The 24,553-nt window shown below is 41.8% G+C and overlaps 1 long non-coding RNA gene across 1 annotated transcript in view; it reads right to left on the bottom strand.

Moving 5' to 3' along the window:
• Positions 1-5,657: 5,657 nt before the first annotated feature.
• LOC129656225 (uncharacterized) overlaps positions 5,658-24,553 on the bottom strand; it is a 78,833-nt gene continuing 59,937 nt past the window's right edge. Inside the window, exon 4 of the long non-coding RNA XR_008716276.1 lies at positions 5,658-5,854. This is a non-coding gene — a long non-coding RNA (uncharacterized LOC129656225). The remainder of the gene's footprint in view (positions 5,855-24,553) is intronic.

Genomic DNA, 24,553 nt, shown 5'->3' with positions numbered 1-24,553 from the left:
AACAAACAGAGAACGTGATCTGGTTCTGCTTTCAGGGCAGTATGCACAACAGAGAAGGAAAATCAAGAGGTAAGAGACAGAAGGAGAAGGAGGCATCTACCATGTGACTAAAGTCTGGAGGGGAGGATGGCAGAGGTCATGCCAGACATAGGACAAGGCTTGTACACAAGTGTGGAGGCTTGGGGCAGGGTGGGGAGCTTGCACACTTGCTGACATGCCTCACTTGGTGCATGTGTGCGTGCTAAGTTGCTTTAGTTGTGTCCAGCTCTTTGTAACCCTATGGAAACTGAGCACAAACGGGAAGGTCTGAGGTGTTCCCAAAGCTTGGGACCTGTCATTTTCCTTCCTGCTCTTGTTTATTCATTAGTTCATTCACTCATTCAGTCATCTGACAAATATTGAATAGCATTTACATTGGGATCTGGGTATGTGGGATACCTCAACAGGTCCTTCCAAGCCACCCTGCCTCCAAGCCTCTACTCATTCCCTCTTCTTTCTCTCTCCCCCTCCTTTCTTTCACACATGCACACACGCACACACACACATCCTCACTTGCACACACTCAGTAATTTATTTCCCCTGGCTTAATGAGCACAGTAGAGAATAGTAATTGTCCTGAGTATAAGAGATACTCCGTCAACCAAAACTTCCCCTGGCCTGATAAAACTCTCCTCTGCTTTTTAAAACTATCTGCTCTCCTGACTCCGGGCAGTTCTCACAGTTCATAAGTGCCCACTGCTCTTCCCTGAGACTGTTCCAGGGTAACAGTTGCCTTTCAGAGGGTTGTGCTTTGCTTTATGAATGGGAGAGAGTTTAGTCTCCATCCACCATGTCCACTGATACTGCAGTATTCCAGCTCCTATTCAGAATCACAGAAGCACTTCTTACAGCTCAGGACCAACTCTTAATAGATTACCTGTCTCTGAGATTGAAAGAAATGCCAACCACCTTGAGACAATAGATCTTTTTTTTCTTATGAGAATTTCCTTTGAAGAGATACAGTATGAAGCACCAGCAAAGCACTAGCTTGGTCATTCGAAAGAACTGAGTTAGATTTTTGAATGATTTTACCTTTCTGAGACTCAATTTATAGCATCACTGAAATGGAGATAGTCGGGCCTTCCCAATAGGCTTATTACTAGCATTCAATAAGATAGTATGGGAAAAACCCTCGATATATAATACAGTAGGTATGTAGTGGCTATTCTAAGTTGAAGTTGCTTGTTGACAAATGAGATCTCAAGTCTCCAAAGGTAACCAAAGGCAGAATTCACAAAGAGAGTTTAATAATTAGCTTCTTTTTCTATTTCCTTAAATTAGTAGCTCATTAATGTTCCTTGAAAGCTAGATGTTACAGTTCCTTGTGGGTCAAATTACAAATGCTCTTTATCTATGGGAAATTCCACATTTAATTCATAATTAATGAAACTAGAATTTTTTTTCACGGTTATCAATTTGAAAGTTGCACTTCTTACAAATAGCCATGTGTCCTTAAGCTGGTAATCTATGTCCTTTGACTCTCAGTTTTCCCAACTAATTATATATGTCATAAAAATATGATGAAGAATGAATGAGAAAAATGTACATACAGCACAATTTTTTTCAATGTTATTTCCATGGTCTTTAAATGAAAGAAAATTAAAACTCTCCCTGCCTGCCATCAGTTAGTGTTCAGGAAAAAAAATACATAAAAACAAACAAACAAAAGAAAATTAAAAAGCAAAAAAAAGTTAGCTGTTAAATAAAGAAACATTCATTATGAATTTTATTACTCCAACTACTGTAAACTGTGTAGGAATCTGAGCTGCAAAGCTGCCCATTAAACTGTCTGCTCTTTCCTGTTTAAACAAGGCCCCTCTTGGGTCCTGGCTGCCTGAGCCTTCATGAGTCTGAATCCAGGAAGGAAGACGTTTCTACGGTAACCACTGAGGCCTTCTCTGGAGGTTCTCTGGGAGAGGCCAGGGTCTGGTGCAAGTGACAAACCCCAGTTCCCTTGATAATGCACAGAGAGGTAGCAGCCATGATGTCCAAGCATGAGCAGAATGAGAGCATTCAGGCGTGAAATCCCTTTCAATTGCTCGTTTGTTTCCCATGATGGAGAATTCACTTTGCGCAGCTCTTGAAAAACGGTCGATCTAGGCTCAGTGATGTATAAATAATAAACGTTCCAGAAGGAAAGATATTTTTGTGACTTGGGAAAGGGGCTATTGACATCCCACCATCATCGGGGTCAAGGTTTTAGATCATAAAGAAGAGTCCAGTAGCCTTATTTTATAAACTGTGAAATAGATCATCAGAAGGGAGTAGGAGGAGATGGGTTAAAGTCATCTAGTAAGGAGGTTGGTATCAAAAAACATCCTAAGCTCCTGGTGAATAAGGTTTGTGTTGTACAGTCGTGACTGTCACCATAAAGTGTGGTAAGTGCTCAGAGAGAAAGCTGGACCAGAAGCAGTGGGAATATGAAAGGGGGATACCTGAGGGGACCAGATACAAAGAAGAGATAGAGCTTGAGCTGAGACTTGAAGGATAAGTAAAAGTTGCTAACATTTATTTATGTAGCATAATGAAGGAGAAGGGGGCGACAGAGGGTGAGATGGTTGTCTGGCATGGCTGACTCAATGGGCCTGAGTTTGAGCAAACTCCGGGAGATAGCAAAAGACAGGGAAGCCTGGCATGTTGCAGTCCATGGGGTCAAAAAGAGTCAGACATGACTGAGCAACTGAACAACAACAACGATGTAGCATTTGGGCTTCCCCAGTGGCTCAGCTGGCAAAGAATCTGCCTGCCAATGCGGAAGGTGCAAGAGACACGGGTTCGATCCCTGGGTCAGGAAGATCCCCTGGAGAAGGAAATGGTAACCCAATCCAGTATTCTTTCCAGGAGAATCCCGTGGACACAGGACCCTGGCAGTCTACAGTCCATAGGGCCACAAAGAGTCGGACACGACTGAAGTGATTTAGCATGCATGCATGTAGCATTTATGTATGACAATGTGCTAGACACTTTCTATGCATCATCTCATTTAATCTTCACAAGAGCTCTCTTGTGTGGGCATCATTACTGGTCACTGTTTTTAAGATGAAGGAAATAGGCTTAAAGAGGTTAGTTACTTCCCCACACAGCTAGTAGATGGCAGAGTTAAGATTCAAATCCAGGTCAATCTAATTCCTCCACCCAGCTCTTTGACTATTGGCATACTGCCTTCCATAAATAAGTGCAAGAATCTAGCATGTGGGTAAGTTGGGGGTAGTGTTCTGGGCAGGAAAAAAACCCAGCACAAGCAAAAACACAAAGTTACAATGTGTGTTCAATCTGGTGCTTATCAATGCTTAGTGGCACTACCAGTCTTCCACAGCCTTGTCTAAGGATATGTGAGCCTCAGTGTTGCTTCTGACTCCTAACAACCTGGCCATAGTGAGATCATCTGATGCTCACTGCTGCTGCTGCTAAGTTGCTTCAGTCGTGTTTGACTCTGTGCGACCCCATAGATGGCAGCCCACCAGCCTCCCCTGTCCCTGGGATTCTCCAGGCAAGAACACTGGAGTGGGTTGCCATTTCCTTCTCCAATGCATGAAAGTGAAAAGTGAAAGTGAAGTCGCTCAGTCGTTTTCGACTCTTAGCGACCCCATGGACTGCAGCCCACCAGGCTCCTCCGTCCATGGGATTTTCCAGGCAAGAGTACTGGAGTGGGGTGTCATTGCCTTCTCTGATCTGATGCTTACCCAATAATAAAAATCCACACACAACTGGTGGCCTGGATAAAGCCCCTACATCTTCCATAAAAGTCAGAATGGTAAAAACCTATTAGGAACCACTTTCTCTTTTACAACTCACTTTTACAGCCTGTGGATTTCTAGAAACACTCATCATTTGGGTCTCTCTTTATCCTGGACATTCAGAGTAGAAACAATTTCCATCTCAGTTTCTTTCCACGGGGACACGCTGACCCGTGGTGCTTAGAGTCAAAGTAGTTCCCGTTCAGTAAAACAGCTTTCATGGAAAATCCATGGTGGAGCTTGGTGGAAAAAGTGCCTGCCCATGCCAAACACAGTGAAAAATAAAGAAAGTGATCCAAATGTCAAGGCCAAACTGGCCACATAGCGGTAGAGCTATCCAGGTCATAAGAGCCAACATTAAGTGCCTGCTCTGCAGGTACTCTTTAAAATATATATTTATTTATTTTTAATTGAAGGATAATTGCTTTACAATATTGTGTTGGTTTCTGCCATACATGAGTATGAATCAGCCATAGGGATACATAAGCCCCCTCCCTCTTGAACCGCCCTCCCATGTCCCACCCCTCTGGGTCGTCACAGAGCACTGATTTGAGTTCCCTGAGTCATACAGCAAATTCCCACTGGCTTTCTGTTTTACATATGGTAGTGCATATGTTTTCACCCTGCTCTCTCATTCATCACACGCCCTCCTCCTAACTGCCCCCACCATGGCCACAGTCTGTTTTCTTTGTCTGTGTCTCCACTGCTGCCCTTCTGCAGGTACTCTTTGTATATAGATTCTTATTCTTATTCTCTCCACAATCCCTCTTTGCCTCTGTATAGAGGAAGGATCTGAGTTTCAGAAAGGTTTGGTTGCTTTTCAGAGATCATATAGAGTATTCATACCCAGGACTCTCTGAGCCCCAAACCTCCACTTTTACACATCATTTCAAAATCATCAATCTAGTAGCTGAATGAAAGTATCATAATTTTGCCACTATTTTGCTCTGGGTTCTACTATTTTGCTCTGGATGTCCACTGGTTAGCATATATGCTGATGCTTTGGCGAGAAAATACCTTCTGTGTCCCAGGTTCTTTGCTGGGTCCAGAGCATTTGGACATTGCTTCATTCTGTGAGTTAGCCAGCCACTGAATATTTGCAAGGGCCAATTATGTGCAAAGTGCTGAGGCTAAAGGGGTGAGCAAAAAGCAGAGACAGACCTTCATGAAATACGCTCACAGTGTAGTGGGTGCCATGAAGAAGCAGCACGAGGAGCCATGAGTAGATGAAACGAGTGGGGGACAGGACACGGTGCTTCCATTCAAGTCAGAGGAGTCCCCAGAGAGGTTCCTGGGCAAGACGGGGTAATAGTGCGGGTGAGGGAGATAAGCTGGAACGACTGATGAAAACCAAGAGGAATAGGGACAAGTAAAGCAGGCAACTATAGGAGAGAGATTCAGTATTACAGTTAGGTAAGCCACAAAACCAGAAGCAGAGAGGAAGTGGAGTTCACCTGTCTGAGGGCAGGGGTGGCTGGAGAACACCTTCAGGAGGTAGTGATGTCTAAGCTCAGAACTGAGGCTGCACGAGATTCCAACAGAGAAGGGGCTATTTGGTGCACACAGAGGAAACAGAACACACACAAATCCAAAGACAAGAGAGCCTGTGATTTGTTTGGGGAACGGCAAGTGCTGTGTGTCATGGGGACTAAGAGAACAAAGATAGACCCAGGATGAGGGTAAGGATGCTAAAGGGAGAAGCACTGCTGTTGAATAAAAATAGTACTGAGGAGCATTATTCTGATGGCAAAGGTACAGTCAGAGCATGGGATGTGTCCTGTGGTTATTAACAAGGCAGATGCCAGCATTATAAAAGGGGAGAGAAACTGGGAAGAGGAAAGGAGTCAGAAAAGGAACTGATATTTATTGAGCACCTACTAGCTGCCAGACAGTCAGGTAGAGCTCCATTCTACAGATGTACCAGAAGGTGCAGCAGATTGGCTGTGGGAACATTCATGTTTCATTCTTCCTCCTTGACTCCCGGGACTGTCTTGTTCCTCTGTTTCCAAGGGTTTCCTTATCCCTTCAGAATATTACCCAAATGGGTGATTAAGACTGGCATGAGTCAGGACTCTTATCTGTAAATGACAAGAATCAAAATTCAACTAGCTTAGGTAAATAAGACATAGTAGCTATGTCAGAATTAAGGAAATAAATAAGGAAATGTTTAGCACTAGGGCATAAGAGGGGCAGGAGATCACCTGGGCCTCAGAAACTACTAAATTCACTAGGGCCCTCTGTCTATCCTCCGTAACTCTCTACCCATAAGCTTTATTCTCTCTTACTACCAACTGTTTCCTTCTTCCATATTAGCAGGAGCTTGGTCACCCACAGTTCTGGGGCTTTCTGCTACAGAAGGACATGCTCTTAGTTTCAGTTTTTTAAATTTAGGGAAAGATTTCTGATTGGCCCAGTGTGGGTGCTGTCCACTCATGAATCAATCAGCCACAACCAGTAACACAAACATGGCTATCAAGGGATCACCCCTGTGATTTGGGGGTCATTCTCCCAAACTCTTGGTGCATCAAGAAGCCATTCCGAAGAGGATCTACTAAAGTCATAGCAATATTTGCCATTAATGGGATATTTAAGGCATGGCAGTCTCTGAATGTTGTTCACATTGTTCTTTGATAACCTTATTTGATTCTCCCCACAACCATGAGAAGCAAGGATACCTAATTTATATATAGGAAAGCTGAAGCTCAGAGAGGCCTATTGATTTGTTCAATGTCCCACAGCTAGGAAGTGGTTGGAGCAAAATTTGAACTCTGGACTGATTCCAAATCCATGCCTTTAACTCTCAACCTAATTACACCCACTTTGGCTTCCTTGGGAACTAAAATGAGGGTGGTAAAATCCAGGAGTCCTGGGATCCACCTCTACACTGTGGAGCTGTGTGGCCTTGGACGAAATCCCTAAGCTCTCCAGTTTTATTGTGTGCAAAATAAGGATGACAATTATTGCTTGCTTACTTTTATAATCGTAAGGTTAAGTGAGACTGAAAGTGAAAGAGCTGAGAAAAGAACTTCATGCTAATGAAGGTGAAGCTGCATTGTCATTTTATTCCTCCAGATTCCAGTATGCCATGGTTTTGAAACGTCCTGTAAAGCAAAATCTGTTCTTTGAAATAAGAGTATGTTTGTGAAGAGCCAATAGACAGACCTGAATATTTTACACTTTATTTTTTTAATAATTCCAGATTGACAGACTTTAACTGAGGAAACAAAAATAGAGTTAATTTATCCTGGATCCAAATGTTAGGCTCCTCTTGGTTTTTTTCAAAACAGACATTAATTTTGTTCCTCTGGATTCCTTCTGTACTGACACCACCTGGTTTCTGCTTACTTTTTCTTTTCACCTGTTTCTATGACATGAGATTATAACTGGTTTCTTCTGAACTTTCTCTTGCTGTGATGTACTGATTAACAAAGAAAATGAAATCTTCCTTTCATTTAGGCAATGAGTTCTGCCCCACTGCAATGTCTCAGATGGCAATCCTTTAAGGAACTATGGTTCTGTGGAATAATTTCCATCCTTAGGAAATAACTGCAAGGTTCTATCGGAAGCCTTTGTCAGCCAACATTCTCTCTATGGCCCATCAGCTGCAAATTTGCCCAAACTAGGAACCGTGGCGTAATCCTCCTACTCTTAAACCCACACATGAAGTCAGTCTCTAGGCTGGGTGATGGACTTCCCCAGCCCGCCTCCTCTCTGGGTCTCTTTCCACTCTGTGTAACAGCCTCAGCCCAGGCCTTCACACTTCCACTCTGGGACTGTTTAAAAAGCCTCCTAATCAGTCATTCACCTCTACAAGGGTGATCTTCATAAAACAGAGATTCTGACCACATCAGCCCTGCTGATCACGTTTCTGTGGCTTCCTATTTGCTAGATAATATGGTCCTCCATGGGCTTCCCTGGTGGCTCAGACGATAAAGAATCTGCCTGCAGTGCAGGAGACCTGGGTCAATCTCTGGGTCAGGAAGATCCCCTGGAGAAAGAAATGGCTACCCACTCCAGTATTCTTGCCTGGAGAATTCCATAGACAGAGGACCCTGGCAGGCTACAGTCCATGGGGTCGCAAAGAGTCAGATATGATTAAGCAACTAACATTTTCAGTTTCTTAAGGTCCTCTGTAACTTGACCTCTGCACATCCTTCTAGCAGCATCCCGTTGCTGCCCTGGCCTACCACACCATCAGGATCCACCTTACTCATCATGACAATGATACTTACTAACACGTCTATCTTTTATTGCATGTCTGAGTCTGTAGAACAATTTTTCACAAATTCTCAGAAACATCCTACAAGATATTTTATACTTTTATTATACTCAGATTCAGACACTTAAGGAATCTACCCAGGATCACACAGCTGATCTCACAGGTGGCAAACTTGAGACCCAAACCCAGGTCCATCTGATTCCTAAACTCTCTGTACTCTGCCACATGAACATTCTGAAATACTGGCAGTTCTCTGAATGAGCCATGCCCTTTATACCCTACGATCATCTTTGCAATCACTCTTCCTGCAGCCTTCAATACTCATCCCTTTCTTTGACTGGCTGGCTGACTGCTACTCATGCCATAAGGTTTGTCTGAAATATCGCATAGGGCTTCCCTTGTGGCTCAGCTGGTAAAGAATCTGCCTACAGGGCAGGAAACCTGGATTCGATCCCTGGGTTCAATCCTTGGGTTGGGAAGATCCCCTGGAGAAAGGAAAGACTACCCACTCCAGTATTCTGGCCTAGAGAATTCCATGGACTGTATAGCCCATGGGATCGCAATGAGCCAGACACGACTGAGCAACTTTCACTTTCACATCACATTGGAGTGAAAGTCTGAGCAATTGCAGATGCAGAGATAAAGAAAGAAATAGAACCAGACTGGAAACCAGGAAACTAGGTGAGTCTCTGCAGCTCTGTTCACAAGATTCCTTGTATCAAATCTGCATAGTAACTCTGCCTGCCACCTGGAGTTTTGAGGAGTATCAAATGGGACTTTATATTTGAAACCACTTTGCAAACTATCAAGCCCCATATAAATATTATTCATTGTTATGTTAATTAAGTAATTAAATCTCAGCTATAATAATGAACCTTAAAAATAACTGTTAATGGCTATTAATCAAAATGCAGGCTGAGAGTAATTACACTAATTAAAATTGTCAGTAATAACGATAATTGGCCCTGATACTGAGAAGTGGTCCATGGGGCGTGGATTCACATGAAACTGGGAAGTAAATAACACAAGTGAGAGTTGGCAAAGGGACCCAAAAGCAGGCTAATAATGAAACAATCAGATGAGCCACACTATTCCTGGCTCAGAGTGCTGCCATGGTGAGGGAAAAGGGATTGATAAACACCAAAACCACCCAGCGTTATATGAGTATTTGGCTTGCAATGGTGCATATAGTTGTCTGTCTGTGTACATCTCTGGGTGGTAACACCTTCATATTTAGCTTCACCACATTAAACTACATGTGAGTCCATCATCATGCTGTTCCCTAATACTACCTACTTGTCAATCCTAAAGGAAATCAACCCTGAATATTCACTGGCTGAAGCTGAAGCTCCAATACTCTGGCCACCTGATGCAAAAAGCTGACTCATTGAAAACGACCCTGAGGCTGGGAAAGATTGAAGGCAGGAGGAGAAGGAAATGACAGAGGATGAGATGATTCGATGGTATCACCGACTCAATGAACAGGAGTTTAAGCAAACTCCCGGAGATGGTGAAGGACAGTGAAGCTTGGTGTGCTGCAGTCCATGGGGTCCCAAAGAGTCGAACACGACTGAGCAACTGAACAACAATCACATCACCATGTCTCCTGACAAATCCAAGATTCTTCATGGCCTGGTTCATGGCCTGTTGCATGAAGACTTACTGGATGTTTCCTGGGAGACTAGGGATGTTTTTCTGATCTCCTTCACCTCTATAAGCCTCCCCTTGGAACTTACAGTCCCAGTCCATCACTTCCTAGCCGAGTTTCAAGATGTTACCTAGCACCTCTTTCATATTAACTAAATGAGGATAATAGCAGCATGGACCAGGCAGGATTGTTTTGAGAATTAACTAAGGTGTCTAAGTCTTTTAGAATAGGGTTAGACACATAGTACTCCGTTACTGTTCATCATTATTAATACCATTATTGTTGTTGCAATTATTTGTCTCTATATCCATCACTCTGCCAGACTGTGAGTTCCTTCTCTTTGTGTCGCTTCTTCCTGGACTTACTACATAATAGCTGCCCCTTTCACTGTTGATGTTACAATGGAAATGGATGAAGAATATTCTTGAGGAAACTGTGGACAAGACTAAGGGCAGTGAGCTGGAAAATTCATTGACCATGAAATCATATTTGATTTAAATCTTGGCTCTGCTACTTGTTTAGACATTGGTTTTGTGCAAGTCACCTCCCCTTCTAGACTCAGTTTTTTCATCCAGAAAATAGAACCAATAATCTCTGGCCTATTTCCTTCCATCATGGGGTTGGAATAAGGACACAGATGCGAAACCGCTTTGTAAACTGAAAGGCACTAATCAAATATAAAATACTTTTACTGTTATTAGAACCATCTGGAAGTTTTTTGGACTTACAAATTGATAGAATCAGTCAACACCTACTTGACTTACACAAAAAGCAGTTGTTATGCTTGGGTATTTTTTTAAGCCCTTAGCCCTATGGATATTCCAAGTCTTTTCTCCAAATTCACGCCCAATTTGAGAATGTTCAAGTTTATTTTCCCAAAAACTGAATTACTATAGGAATTCAAAATATAGCTAAGACTGAAACTTCACTCAAGATTTCAGTTTCTATTTCCCTTAAGGAAGTTTCTAGAATCCTAGCTCATAATTGAGTTATTAAATGCAGCTCAATTCATAGGGCTTCTCAAGGTAAAGGGAAGCTCAACCTTAGGGGTTGCTTAAAGGTAATGGGAGTTTAAGATGGGAGTAAATTACAAAACAAGAAAGAACCATATAGATGGTAAGAACACTGGACTAGGAGTCAGAAATCCTAAATTCTGACCTAGCTCTGCAGTCTTCTAGTTTGAACATCTTCCCTATCTGGGCTTCAGTTTTCTCAGTGGTTTCATTAACCTTTGCCATAGAGCAAATCACCTCAAAATTCAGTGATGTAGAAGAGCAAGAGCTTGTTTCCCACAATTCTGTGGGTGGTGGATAGTTCTGTTCATCTTTCTGGGCCCACTCAAGGAGCAGCATTCAGTTGAGGAGTCAGCTGGGACTTGGGCCCCCTGGACACAGGACTCTGAGCCTCTCTTTCTGTACAGAGTCTTGCATACTTAAGGTGCCAGACTGGGCCTCCTTACATTCCGATGCTGTTCCAGGAGAGGAGAAGTGGGATTGTTGGGGTGCATAAAGCATTGCCTCACACAGAGTCACTCTCTCATATTCTATTGGTGAAAACAAGTTACAGGGTCTGCCCAGGCTCAAGGATTGGGGAAACAGACTAGACCCTTTGATGGGATGAAGGCAAAGTCAAATTACAAAAAGGGACATTGTTATAGAGAGGCATGATTCATGGGGATTCATGGATGTGGGGGCGGGGAGCTTTTTGTACCAATCTAACACGCATCTGTCCTGTCTCCAGGGCTATTTGCAAACATCTAAGCTAATATAATTAGAGACACTTTGTAAAGGATAAAGTGCTATGTCATACAGATGGAAGAGCATTCAACTTTTGTTCTACTATTTGTATTCATATTATTTAACTGATTTCAAGATGATTGGGATTAAGTTTTCTGATTTTGATTCCGTTAGTTAAGAAAAGTGTATGAGAATATAAGGAGAAGCGTCCCATACAGGTGATACAATATCATCGTTCTGCAATCCATCATGAATTAGTGGATGCAGACTTCAAGCGTATGTGGCTTTTCACATTACAAAACCCAGGACAATTTGATTTTATATGTCTACTGAGATGGAATGGATTACCTAGGAAGCTCTCTTGCTAAATTAAAAAAAAAAAAAAAAAAAGATCCTTGATCTGATCAAGACTTTAGTTCAACTATCAATTTTCAGGGAACATAGAAGACAAAGGAACATGCTAAGCCATACCACAGAAGTGTCATCCACAAATTCAGACTAGGAAAAACCACTATAGGAAAACAACCTGGTTTTCTCAATAGATAAATTAGGAAGGGGAAAAAAAGAGGTGGGGAAGGAGCATGTGCATTAAGAGAGACCAATAACAATGTGTGGAACTTATTTGGATCCTGACTCAAATAAACTACTTTAAAAATTATGACATTTTTATCATTTGGGAAATGTATAAACTGACAGGATAATGAAATTAAAAAATTAAAGCTATGTTTAGGTGTGAACTGTTATTATAGTTATGTATTTTTAAAAGACTCCTTAGACTTTAGGGTACATATTGAAATATTTTCTTGTGACTTGATATCATGTGTGTGTGTGCGTACGCACATGCTCAGATGCTGAGTCATGTACAATTCTTTGCAACTCGTTGGACTGTAGCCCACGAGGCTCCCCTGGCCATGGAATTTTACCAGCAAGAATACTGGAATGGGTTGCCATTTCCTCCTCTGGGGATCTTCCTGACCCAGGGATATAACCTGCTTCTCCTGTTTTGCCTGCATTGGAAGTAGATTCTTTACCACTAAGTCACCTGAGAAGCCTGAACTGATATTATAGCTAAGATTTACTAATACAGAATGGGAATAGATGGGTGGGGCTAGACATGAAACAAAAGTATCCATGAATTGATAACTGTCTAATCTAGGTGATAAGTACATGGGCATTGATTGTTCAGTTCAGGCTACTTTAGTATATGTTTGAAACTCTTCATAAAAATTTTTTAAATAGTTAGACAAGAAGTCAGACATCCCTGGATTCAACTAGCAGCCCCCATATCTCTTCTCTTTAACCATATGTTCTATGGAAATTCACTTTTCTGAGCTTCCATTTCCCTAAAAATAATGTAGAGATAAGGCGATGGCACCCCACTCCAGTACCCTTGCCTGGAAAATCCCATGGACGGAGGAGCCTGGTGGGCTGCAGTCCATGGGGTTGCAAAGAGTCGGACACGGCTGAAGCGACTTAGCAGCAGCAGCAGCAGTAATCTCCTTTCATTATTTGCAAATGATACTCTAAGGGCCAAAGGAGTCCATGAAGGTGAAAACTCTTTATAAACCATGAAAGGCTATAAATATGCTCAGAACTGTTTTTGTTACTGTCACTATTGACCTGAAAATAATTTAGATCTTTTGGGCTCTGTCTTTCCCTTAGTAACAGTATCTCTTCATCCTTGGTCTGCTCCCATGTGAAATTAACCATAGACAATTCAGAAAGCTCTGGGACAGTGGTTATGAATTTGACAAAGGGTCTGAAGATAATTTTTTAAATGTCATATTTTCCCTTTATCTCAAATCCAAGTGGGAAGAATTTCTGCTACTGGGTGAAGTATCAGGGACTGTATTTACCCTCCTGCTGGATACAACCAAGAAATAGACTATATGTATGTTATTCACAAGAGGTGGTAAGAATACGCAGAAGAACTATACAAAAAAGATCCTCATGACCCAGATAACCACAGTGGTGTGATCATTCACCTACAGCCAGACATCCTGAGGTATGAAGTCAAGTGGGCCTTGCTACTCCTAAGTCACTTCAGTAGTGTCCGACTCGGTGTGGCCCCATAGACGGCAGCCCACCAGGCTCCCCCGTCTCTGGGATTCTCCAGGCAAGAACGCTTGAGTGGGTCATCAATATGAACAAAGCTAGTGGAGATGATGGAATTCCAGCTGAGCTATTTCGAATCCTAAAAGATGATGCTCTGAAAGTGCTGCACTCAATATGCCAGCAAATGTGGAAAACTCAGCAGTGGCCACAGGAATGGAAAAGGTCAGTTTTCATTCCAATCCCAAAGAAAGGCAACACCAAAGAATGTTCAAACTACCGCAAAACTGTACTCATCTCACATGCCAGCAAAGTAATGCTGAAAATTCTCCAAACTAAGCTTCAACAGTACATGAACTGAGAACTTCCAGATGTTCAAGCTGGATTTTGAAAAGGCAGAGGAACCAGAGATCTAATTTCCAACATCCATTGGATCATAGAAAAAGCAACAGAATTCCAGAAAAACATCTACTTCTGCTTTATTGACTATGTTAAAGCCTTTGACTGCGTGGATCACAACAAACTGTGAAAAATTTTTAAAGAGATGGGAATACCAGACCACCTTACCTGCCTACTGAGAAACATGTATGCAGGTCAAGAAACAACAGTTAGAACTGGACATGTAACCATAGACTGGTTCCAAATTGGGGAAGGAGTATACATCAAGGCTGTATATTTTCACCCTGCTTATTTAACTTATATGCAGAATACATCTTGCAAAATGCCAGGCTGGATGAAGCACAAGCTGGGACCAAGATTGCCAGGAGAAATATCAATAACCTCAGATTTTGATACACAGATGACATGACCCTTATGGCAGAAAGTGAAGAACGAAAGAACCTCTTGATGAAAGTGAAAGAGGAGAGTGAAAAAGCTGGCTTAAAACTCCACATTAAAAAAATGAGGATCATGGCATCCAGTCCCCCTCACTTCATGGGAAATAGATGAGGGGGGACAATGGAAACAGTGAGAGACTTTTTATTTTGGGGGGCTCCAAAATCACTGCAGATGGTGACTGCAGCAATGAAATTAAAAGATGCTTGCTCCTTGTTAGAAAAGCTATGACCAATCTAGACAGCATATTAAAAAGCAGAGACATTACATTGCCTACAAAGGTCCATATGCTCAAAGCTATGATTTTTCCAGTAGTTATGTATGGATATGTGAGTTGGACTATAAAGAAGGTTGAACAACAATGAATTGATGCTTTTGAACTGTGGTATTGAAGAAGACTCTTGAGAGTCCCTTGGACTGCAAGGAGATTGAACCAGTAAATCCTAAAGGAAATTAATCCTGAATATTCACTGGAAGAATTGATGCTGAAGCTCCAATATTTTGTCCATCTGATGTGAAGAGCTGACTCATTAGAAAAGACCCTGATCCTGGGAAAGAATGAAGGCAAGAGGAGACGGGGATGACAGAAGATGAGATGGTTGGACGGCATCACCCGCTCAATGGACATGAGTTTGAGCAAGCTCCAGGAGATGGTGAAGGACAGGGAAGCCTGGCATGCTACAATCCATTGGGTCTCAAAGAGTCGGACATGACTGAATGACTTAACAACAGCAGCAATGTTATTTGCATATAGATTTATATATATATACATACATACATATAAATTATATATATATATACACACACATATATGTTTACATATATTTACATATACATGATCCAGTGGATGTTGGCAATTTTATCTCTGGTTCCTCTGCCTTTTCTAAAACCAGCTTGAACATCTGGAAGTTCATGGTTCATGTATTGCTGAAGCATAGCTTGGAGAATTTTGAGCATTACTTTACTAGCGTGTGAGATGAGTGCAATTGTGCGGTAGTTTGAGCATTCTTTGGCATTGCCTTTCTTTGGGATTAGAATGAAAACTGACCTTTTCCAGTCCTGTGGCCACTGCTGAGTTTTCCAAATTTGCTGGCATATTGAGTGCAGCACTTTCACAGCATCATCTTCCAGGATTTGAAAGAGCTCAACTGGAATTCCATCACCTCCACTAGCTTTGTTTGTAGTGATGCTTTCTAAGGCCCACTTGACTTCACATTCCAGGATATCTGGCTCTCGGTGAGTGATCACACCATCGTGATTATCTTGGTCATGAAGATCTTTTTTGTACAGTTCTTCTGTGTATTCTTGCCACCTCTTCTTAATATCTTCTTCTTCTGTTAGGTCCATACCATTTCTGTCCTTTATCGAGCCCATCTTTGCATGAAATGTTCCCTTGGTATCTCTAATTTTCTTGAAGAGATCTCTAGTCTATCCAACCAGTCCATTCTGAAGGAGATCAGCCCTGGGATTTCTTTGGGAGGAATGATGCTAAAGCTGAAACTGCAGTACTTTGGCCACCTCATGCGAAGAGTTGACTCATTGGAAAAGACTGATGCTGGGAGGGATTGGGGGCAGGAGGAAAAGGAGACGACAGAGGATGAGATGGCTGGATGGCATCACTGACTCAATGGACATGAGTCTGAGTGAACTTCGGGAGTTGGTGATGGAGAGGGAGGCCTGGCGTGCTGCGATTCATGGGGTCGCAAAGAGTCGGACACGACTGAGCGACTGAACTGAACTGAACTGAACATATACATAAGAATGATTTTTAAGGAACTGAGTACCAAGCCCAAAAGGATAGTGGTCACTGATGTGTAAGAAGCAAACAAGTTGAGTCTCACAATTGCCTCGGTTTCCTGCTTCAATTGAGACAGTTTCCAGACCCCCAAAAAGGGAAAAAAAGATATCCATATTGGATGGGAAGAAGTGAAGCTTACTTTAGTCACAGATGACATGATCACCTATATAGAAAATCTAACAGAATCTACAAAAAAAAAAAAAAAAAAAAGACTATTAGAACTGAGTGACTTTAGCAGGTCTATAATGATCAGTAAATGATCAGTAGCAGTAAAATATCAGAAGTTTTACATATCAAAAATACATCATTGTCAATAGCATAAAAATATGAACTATTTAGTGATGAATCTGAAGAATCTGTGAAATATCTGTACACTAAAAAATGGTAAAACATTGCTGAAAGATGTTTAAGAAAATCTGAGTAAATGGCGAGATTACTATAATCATATGCTGGACAACTCAATCTCCAATATTTAAGATATTCTCCCCAAATTTATGGATAGATTCAATGCTATCCCAGTCAAAATGCCAGCAGAATTTTTTTTTAATAAATTGACAAACCAATTCAAAAATTCATATGAAAATGGAAAGGATCTAAATCAGCCAAAAGAACTTCTAAAAAGAACAAATTTAGACAACTTCCACTATCTGATTTTATCTGATTTCAAGACTTACTAGAAATTACATTAATCAAAACAGTTGTATTGGTATGAAGATAGACAATAAGCTCAATGGTACAGTTCAGTTCAGTTCAGTCGCTCAGTCGTGTCCAACTCTTTGTGACCCCATGAATTGCAGCATGCCAGGTCTCCCTGTAGAGTCCAAAGATATAAGGAGATGAATATATATATATATATATATATATATATATATGATTTTTAATATAAGTGCAAAGACTATTCTGTCAAGAAGAGTAGTCTTTTCAGCAAATGGTGCTAGATTTGGATATGCTTGTGAAAAATAAAAAAATAAAAAACAACTTTCAATCTGTTTTTTGTTCCATAAACAAGAATTAACTCTAAATGGACCATAGACCTACATGTAAAATCTAAAACTATGCAATTTATAGAAGAAAATATAGGAGAAAACCTTTGTGATCTTGAGCTAGTTAAGGTTTCCTGGGATCCAGCATGACAAGCACAATCTACAGAAGAATGAAGTGAATTGAGGACAGGAGGATCCACTCTGCTGGTGACATCATTACCAGGCGGTCATTTAGGTTCTGGTGAGAAACAGAAGAGTTTAATGAAAGTTCCTATGAAGATCTGTGAAAAAAATTTGACTCATGTAGGTTTTCTGAAATTCCTTGGAAACAAAAAGGCCATATCTGAAAAGATCAGTTCCATTTTAGGTCCTTTTTTTTTTTAAGACCCAATCTAAAACTTCCTTTTTGTTTTGTTCTGTCTTAGCATTTGCCACCACCAACCCTCCTCCTCCCCCTTAGACTTCTTTCTCTGCCTTTTGAGAATTGGGGAACTACTGTTCAGATTTTGCAAACTTCCTCTGGCCTCCAATACCCTGCTCCACCATTTTTACATAAGCACTGGGCAACCATAAATGAGATATTAAGACTCTTTATGTCTCATTTACAAAGCTTTGGGGGGACCCAGTCTATAAGATCTATTTAAATTTGAGCCCCTTATTCTATGCTTTCCAAGAAGAATGATTTAACAATAAAGCAGCATGAACAAGATTTTTTTTCCGCTTTAATAGAAGATTGTACCCAAGAATGTGAGTGATTGTACCCAAGAATAGGTGTGATAAGTGTTATTGCCCAGATGAATAATTCATAAACTACATTGGAATGAAGCTACATTGGATTTAGACAAATTCTGGCGTGTCTGTCAAATAGCCACTCATATTTCCTCTTGGCTCATGCTTTCATTCATTCATCAAACTAATATTTACTAACCACTTACTATGCCCCAGGTACTTTTCTGGGTATTAAGATGCAGGGTTCACATTTGGCAAGTAAGACCAACAAAGTTTTTCCCACTACAGTGTCTGTACACCTCTGTGGCTTCTTCTTGGGACAGCCTTCCCCTCCTCTCTTCATCTGGCCAACTTCTATTCTTGATTCAAAGAACCCAAATGTGACTTCTGTAGAGAGAACTTGCCTTCCATGAACCGAATGAAGTCCTCCCGTTACTTATTTTCTTGTGTCTCTCTATTCTTTTTCCTTCCCAGCCTTTAACAAAATCTAGGACCATTTTATTTCTCATTGCTTTTCTTAGCACATGTGGCACAGTCCTTGAAAGGAGCAACCTATATACATTACCATGTGTAAAACAGATAGCTAGTGGGAAGCTACTGTATAGCATAGGAAGCTCAGCTCTGTGCTCTATGGAAACCTAGATGGGTGGGATGGAGGCAGTGGAGGGAGTTTCAAGAGGGAGGAGATATATGTATATATATAGCTAATTCTCATTGTAGTACAGCAGAAACTAACACAATGTTGCAAAGCAATTGTACTCTAATAAAAAAATGAATAATAATAAATAATAACATAAAGCTAAAATCATCATAACAACACACCTAAAAAATACCTGTAAGCTAACTGAATGAACCAATGGACAGATAAAGGGCACATAAATGGATGGGAAGAAGGAGGTTGGAATGGACTCCTAGAGTCATTAGGTCTTTAGCATGGTCAGGATTTAGGTGGGTGAGAGGTGAAGAAACTGGACAAGCAGATGCCTCATCTCCAGTTCATGATCTCTTATCTGGGAAACAGTCTCCTAACAGGTCTCAAAATTTCTGGTCTCTAGTTTTTCAGGCTAAGAGTTATCACACTACAAAGTCAGTTATATGACATCACTCAACATCTCTAAAGTGCAGTGGACACCCTACTGAAAAATAGCCAAATTCTCCTGCATGGCACTACCCCCTCCCCCAAATGATCTGGCTTTCAACCATTTGTCTGTATGTATTTCCCAGTAAATCCACCCACTTACTTTCCAAAGCAGTCATAATGAAGAGGCCATGCCCCACTGACCAGATGCATACCCTGGCCAGCATTCCATGCTACGCGCTTCCCCCACTCTCCCTCTGCTGCAGCTGTCATCTGATTCAAGTGTGACTCCAATGCCATCTTCCCTAAGGAAGCTTCTATGACAAAGCACCCTTCCTCCCCTGAAGGAATCTCTCCTCCCTTTCTGCAGGCAAATAGGAGAGTGTGAGGCACACCAGACAAAGGAATATCTGGCACCGAGGCCCCAAGGTGGCACCAATAGCAACAATCCAATTTAGAGAAAATAACTACCTGTTCTGCAATGGTGTATTTAGGATCAAGTCTGAAACCAATGTGGGTAGAAGAGACAGAAGCGAGTAGATAAAGAGGAAACGGGATATGAGCACACATAAAGCCCAAGAGGTCATAGTAAGGACTTAGACCTTCCCTGTCTGTGAAATAGGAAGCTGTTGGAAGGTTTTGAACAGCAAAATGAGATCAACTAATATGTGTTTTAAACGCATCAAAGTTTGGTTGTGGTGTTGAGGAGACATCACAGGGGAGTGGGAGCAGAAACAGACAGAGACCAGTGTGCACAATAACCTAGGAATGAAGGAGGCTCCAGGCAGAGTGCTGCAGATGGAGGCTAAGAGGTGGACAAAGTCAGCCAACACATGTTGTTGTCTGTCGTTTTGATATAGTAGCCATCCTAATGCCTGTGAGGCGATAATCTCACTGTGAAGACTATGAGAGAAACAAAGCTTGTGGAAGAACAAGGATTCAAGAATTCAGCTGTGGGCCATTGAAGTCTGAAATGGTTTTATCATCCATGTGAGATGTTAAGTAGGCAGTTAGAAAGAAGAGTCTAGAGTTCACAGAAGAAGCCAGAGCTAAAAATATAAATTTGGGACATATCAACCTAATGAGATGATTTCAACTTATGATTTCATCAAGGAGGATAGTAAAAACAGATAAGAGAAGGTGGCCTGGGGCCAAACCTTATATTAAGGGATCCAAGAATTTATGAGGAACAAGTACAAAGAAAAAGTGGCCAGCAAGGTAGGAGAAAAACCAAGGGGGGTGGTGTATAATTAAGTGATGAAGAATCACTTACACCAATTGTTGGGCCAAATTAAATGTGTACAACTGACCATCAGTTCTAACAATGTAGAAACTGGTGATCTGAACAAGGTTTTGTGAACAGTTGCGCACAAGCTTGATTAAAGGAAGGTCCTTGAGCAAATGGGAGGAATGGAACTAGTGACCGAGTGTAGACAGGGCCACCATGCGCCTTTGTTTGCTATCGCAATCCCAGTCTGCACCTGCAGATGAGTGTTATGGCCTGATCAAAAGTGTCCCAGTCTGGATGGTAAATCATACAACAAAACAACCTTAAGTATAGACAGCTCTGTCTAGGTTTCTATTAACACACTGTACTCATTCATCCATATAACAGTGCACTTTCCCCTTTCTAATTTTCCTGATGTAAATAAATCTCAAATCTCTCCCAGACCAGAGATCAAAGGCCTGGAGAACTCTCCCTAAGGTAACAATTTTCAATATGATGCTTGTGGCCACACAAAAAGGACCAGGGCCCTAACCTCAACAATTTTGAATTCCATTAATCTGACATATAGCCTGGGCTTATATCTCCTCCAGGAGATTCTAATGTGTAGCCAGGGATGAAGACCATTGCCCTGATTAATGAAGAAGCAAGCAGGTGAGTCTGATGGAGGTTATTATGTAACCCTCTTCAGGCTTCTCTGCAGAATCTTCCTCCCTGTCCATCCCATAGTCAATGCTCTGGTTCATGTGGTCATTTTCTCTCCCTGGACTATTGATGTTGCTCTCTAGATAGTTCTTCTGACTCTGGGCTTACCTCCTTTGATTCATTTCCTCTCATATTACCAACCTATTCATTTGAACTGACTGTTTTTCTTTTAAAACTTCTGATGTCACTTTATTGACTTCAGATTAAAGTTCAAATTTCTTGTGATGTCATTCAGAGTCATATGAGTGTTCCACAGTTATGCTGGAGTCAAACCACTGGGGTAAACAGAGACATATACACAGAAGGAGTAACAGAACCAACAACATGGGTGCATGAGGAGCTTTTAAAATCCCATCAGAACTTTAAGAATGTTACCAGAGGGACGGGAGGGAAAGTTGGGAAGCATAAACTGGGAGATTGGGGTTGACATATACACCCTATTATATATAAAATGGGGCTTCCTAGGTGGCTCAGTGGTAAAGAATCCACCTGCCAATGCAGGAGACATGAGTTCAATCCCAGGGTCAGGATCCTGGAGAAGGAAATGGCAACCCATCCCATGGACAGAGCTACAGTCCATGGAGTTGCAAAAGAGTCAGACACAACTTCATGACTAAACATATAAAATACTTAACTAATAAGGACCTACCATACAGCACATGGAACTCTATTCAATTTTCTGTAATAACTTAAAGGGGAAAGCATCTTCAAAAGAGTAGATATATGTATATGCATAACTGATTCACTTTGCTGTACACCTTAAATTAGCACATTGTAAATCAACTATACTGCAATAAAAAAAATGTTTTAAAGGATTGTATGAATCTATAAATGGTAAGGAATTTCCCATTAGACATATTCTTGGGCACATTTTGCTTGTGCAAACCTCAGTCAGACATGAGTTGGAATACAGAGAAGAGAGGAAAAGTGAGGAGTGAGATTCTTCATCTCACTTGTGTTCACTCCATCTTTACCCTACATCCACCGGGAAATTACATTCATTCCTCAAACAAGTCATGCTTTTTCACCTCTAGGATTTAACACATATTGTATCTTCCTCCTGGATTTACTTCCTCCCTTCTTTAAGTAGCTAATTTCTACTCATCCCTGAGATCTCAGCTACATGATGAATTCCTCTGACAAAACTGGCCCGACACCTGTCATCCTCTACTTCACCAGCTTCACTAAGTCTGGATTGAGGGTGTTTCCTGCAGTATCCCATACTATCCTGGACTTCTTCACCGTGGCCCTTCTCTCACTGTATTGTAATTGTCAGTTTACATGTCTGTTCTTTCCACTAGACTACCAAGACCATATCTATTTCAGGGTTCAATAATTCTTTGCTAAACGAACACTAATATGAATTCAATCTAATGGGCTGGTAGAAAAATCGATACGTAAAACAAGTACTCACAACTTACAGGTACGGAACTCTCCTTTGCAATTTGACAGCCCCAAGGATGTCCTACCTAACCCTGGTTTTGCTTTGCCCCACACCCACCGGTGGACATGTGCTTCCCATTGGCCTCGGTGTCCGTGACATGAGTCATGCTGAAAGCACATTGGAAACCCTCATCTTTATAGCTCTTTTCTGAGAAAATTACCCAATCTGGCACTCCTTCTGGCCCCAAGGCCACTTGACAGATCCCAGTGAGCCAGGCCAGATGGGAGGGGGGGATGAACTCCACCATCAACTTGTCCAACGCCTAAAAAATGTTGGCTTTGGGATGCTGCAGGTCCTTTTTTGTGTATTGCCTAGAATTGGAGGAAGGTGTTCTCCTCCAGGCCAAGGCAGTGAGGTCTCTGTGTTCCTGGCTGAGGCCCCCAGGTCGGTTCTGTCTCCACCGCAGAGCTCCCTGCCAGGTGGGGTGTCACAGCTGTGGAATCAGAGAAGTTGTGCAAGAGGAGAAAAAAAAGTTTTCCAACTCAGCAAAAGAACAAGTTTTGGAACAAGAGAGCTAGGGGAGAGTGCGAGTCCAAAGCAAGGCTGAGAATCATGAAATAAAGTCCACGTGGCAAGAACTAAGAATCTTAGCAACTGCAGTAACTAGAGGGAAGTAAATAAGCAGAAGTTAAAGGGAAGAATGAGTGTGGTCAGGAAAACACAAGGAATTTCACTGCTTTCCTATAGCCCGAAGTTTGTTGCAAAGCATTCTATAGAGTCATGTATGTTCAGTCACTTTAGTCCTGTCTAATTCTCTGTGACCCTGTGGACCATGGCCCGCCAGGCTCCTCTGTCCATGGAATTCTCCACCCAAGAATATTGGAGTGGGTTGCCATGCCCTTCTCCAGGGAACCTTCTGAACCCAGGGTGAGAAGATGAGACTCCGGATCAAATCCGAGTCCTTACCTCTCCTGCAGTGGGAGGTAGATTCTTTACCACTAGCGCCACCTGGGAAATCCTCTACAGAGTCAAGTCATATATTAATTAACTCACCAAGCATTTGCAGATACTTTGTACTTAACCCCCTTGATCTGCACAACTCCCTAGCTTCTATTATTATTCCATTTTACGAATAAGAAAAATGAATTTCAATGAGATTCATAAGTGACCAAGAAAAACTTCATGCCCAGGACCTGTCTGATCATAGGCCCATCTTCTGGGTGGTAGCCCACCCCAAACCACCTTACTTGCTGGGCAACCCTGAGGAAAGTCATGCTCTCTGATCTTATCTATAAAACGAGAATGCTATAACCACTGAGATAATATATAGGAAAGGATTTCTTCAACAGTAAAGCATTATGCAAATATGAGTCACATGTACTGGTTTATTCACTGGCTTGTTTCTTTATACTCTATTTCATTTCAAAGTAAGGCCAAAGTGAGACCACACACACTGAAATAATACTGCACAGTCATCCAGATATCAGTGCCAAAGAGATTAAATTCTCCATTTGTCAGATCTTCATGGAGGAAGACTCTGCAGGCACAAACAAACCTTGTGGATGCCAAGCTCACATTCATAAAAGCAATCACCTCAACATGCCCTTACTAAACCCCTGTATGTGCATGCTCAATCGCTCAGTCACCTCTGACTCTTTGCTATCCCATGGACTGTAACCCACCAGGCTCCTCTGTCCATGGGATTTCCCAGGCAAGAATACTGGAGTGGATTGCCATTTCCTTCTCCAGGGGATCTTCCCAACCCAGGGATCAAACCCCTGTCTCCTGCAGCTCCTGCATTGGCAGGTGGATTCTGCACTGGACCAAATCTGGAGGCAGTATATAAATGTGAATAAAACAACTCCCTGCCCCCAGGATCTCACAGTCTAGAAGAGACAGAAGAATAATAAAGATGACATTTTAAGAGTGTGCTCAAGAAATTCCCTGGTGGTCCAGGGGTTATGAATCCACCTTCCAATGCAGGGGACACAGGTTCGATCCTTGGTCAGGGAACTAGAGCCTACATGCCACAACAAAAGATCCCACATGCCACAACCAAGATCCAATGCAGTCAAATGAATAAATATTTTTCTAAAAATGTAAAAAAGACTGTGCTCAGTACAACAGGAAAGGAAAAGACATCAAGTTGTAAGCTTGGAGAACGTGACAGAGGCACTTAAACCAGGAAAGTGCTTCTGGAGGCAGGAACTACTGAGCTGTTTCCCAAAATGGACTGAAGTCTACCAGGCAAATCTTGGGGGTGAACAACTAGAATGTTCACACCCAGGGATGGGAGGGTGTGTGAGTTGGCAGTGTTGTGGGTCTGCAAATAATTGGCCTGGCTGAAGCTTTGAGTTGCAGGGGCAAGCAGGATGTGTAGGAAGAA

Source organism: Bubalus kerabau, chromosome 6 (assembly GCF_029407905.1).
Source record: "Bubalus kerabau isolate K-KA32 ecotype Philippines breed swamp buffalo chromosome 6, PCC_UOA_SB_1v2, whole genome shotgun sequence".
Classification (NCBI taxonomy): domain Eukaryota; kingdom Metazoa; phylum Chordata; class Mammalia; order Artiodactyla; family Bovidae; genus Bubalus; species Bubalus kerabau.
Note: the sequence above shows the minus strand (reverse complement) of the source record. Positions and strands in the feature narration are given on the sequence as shown.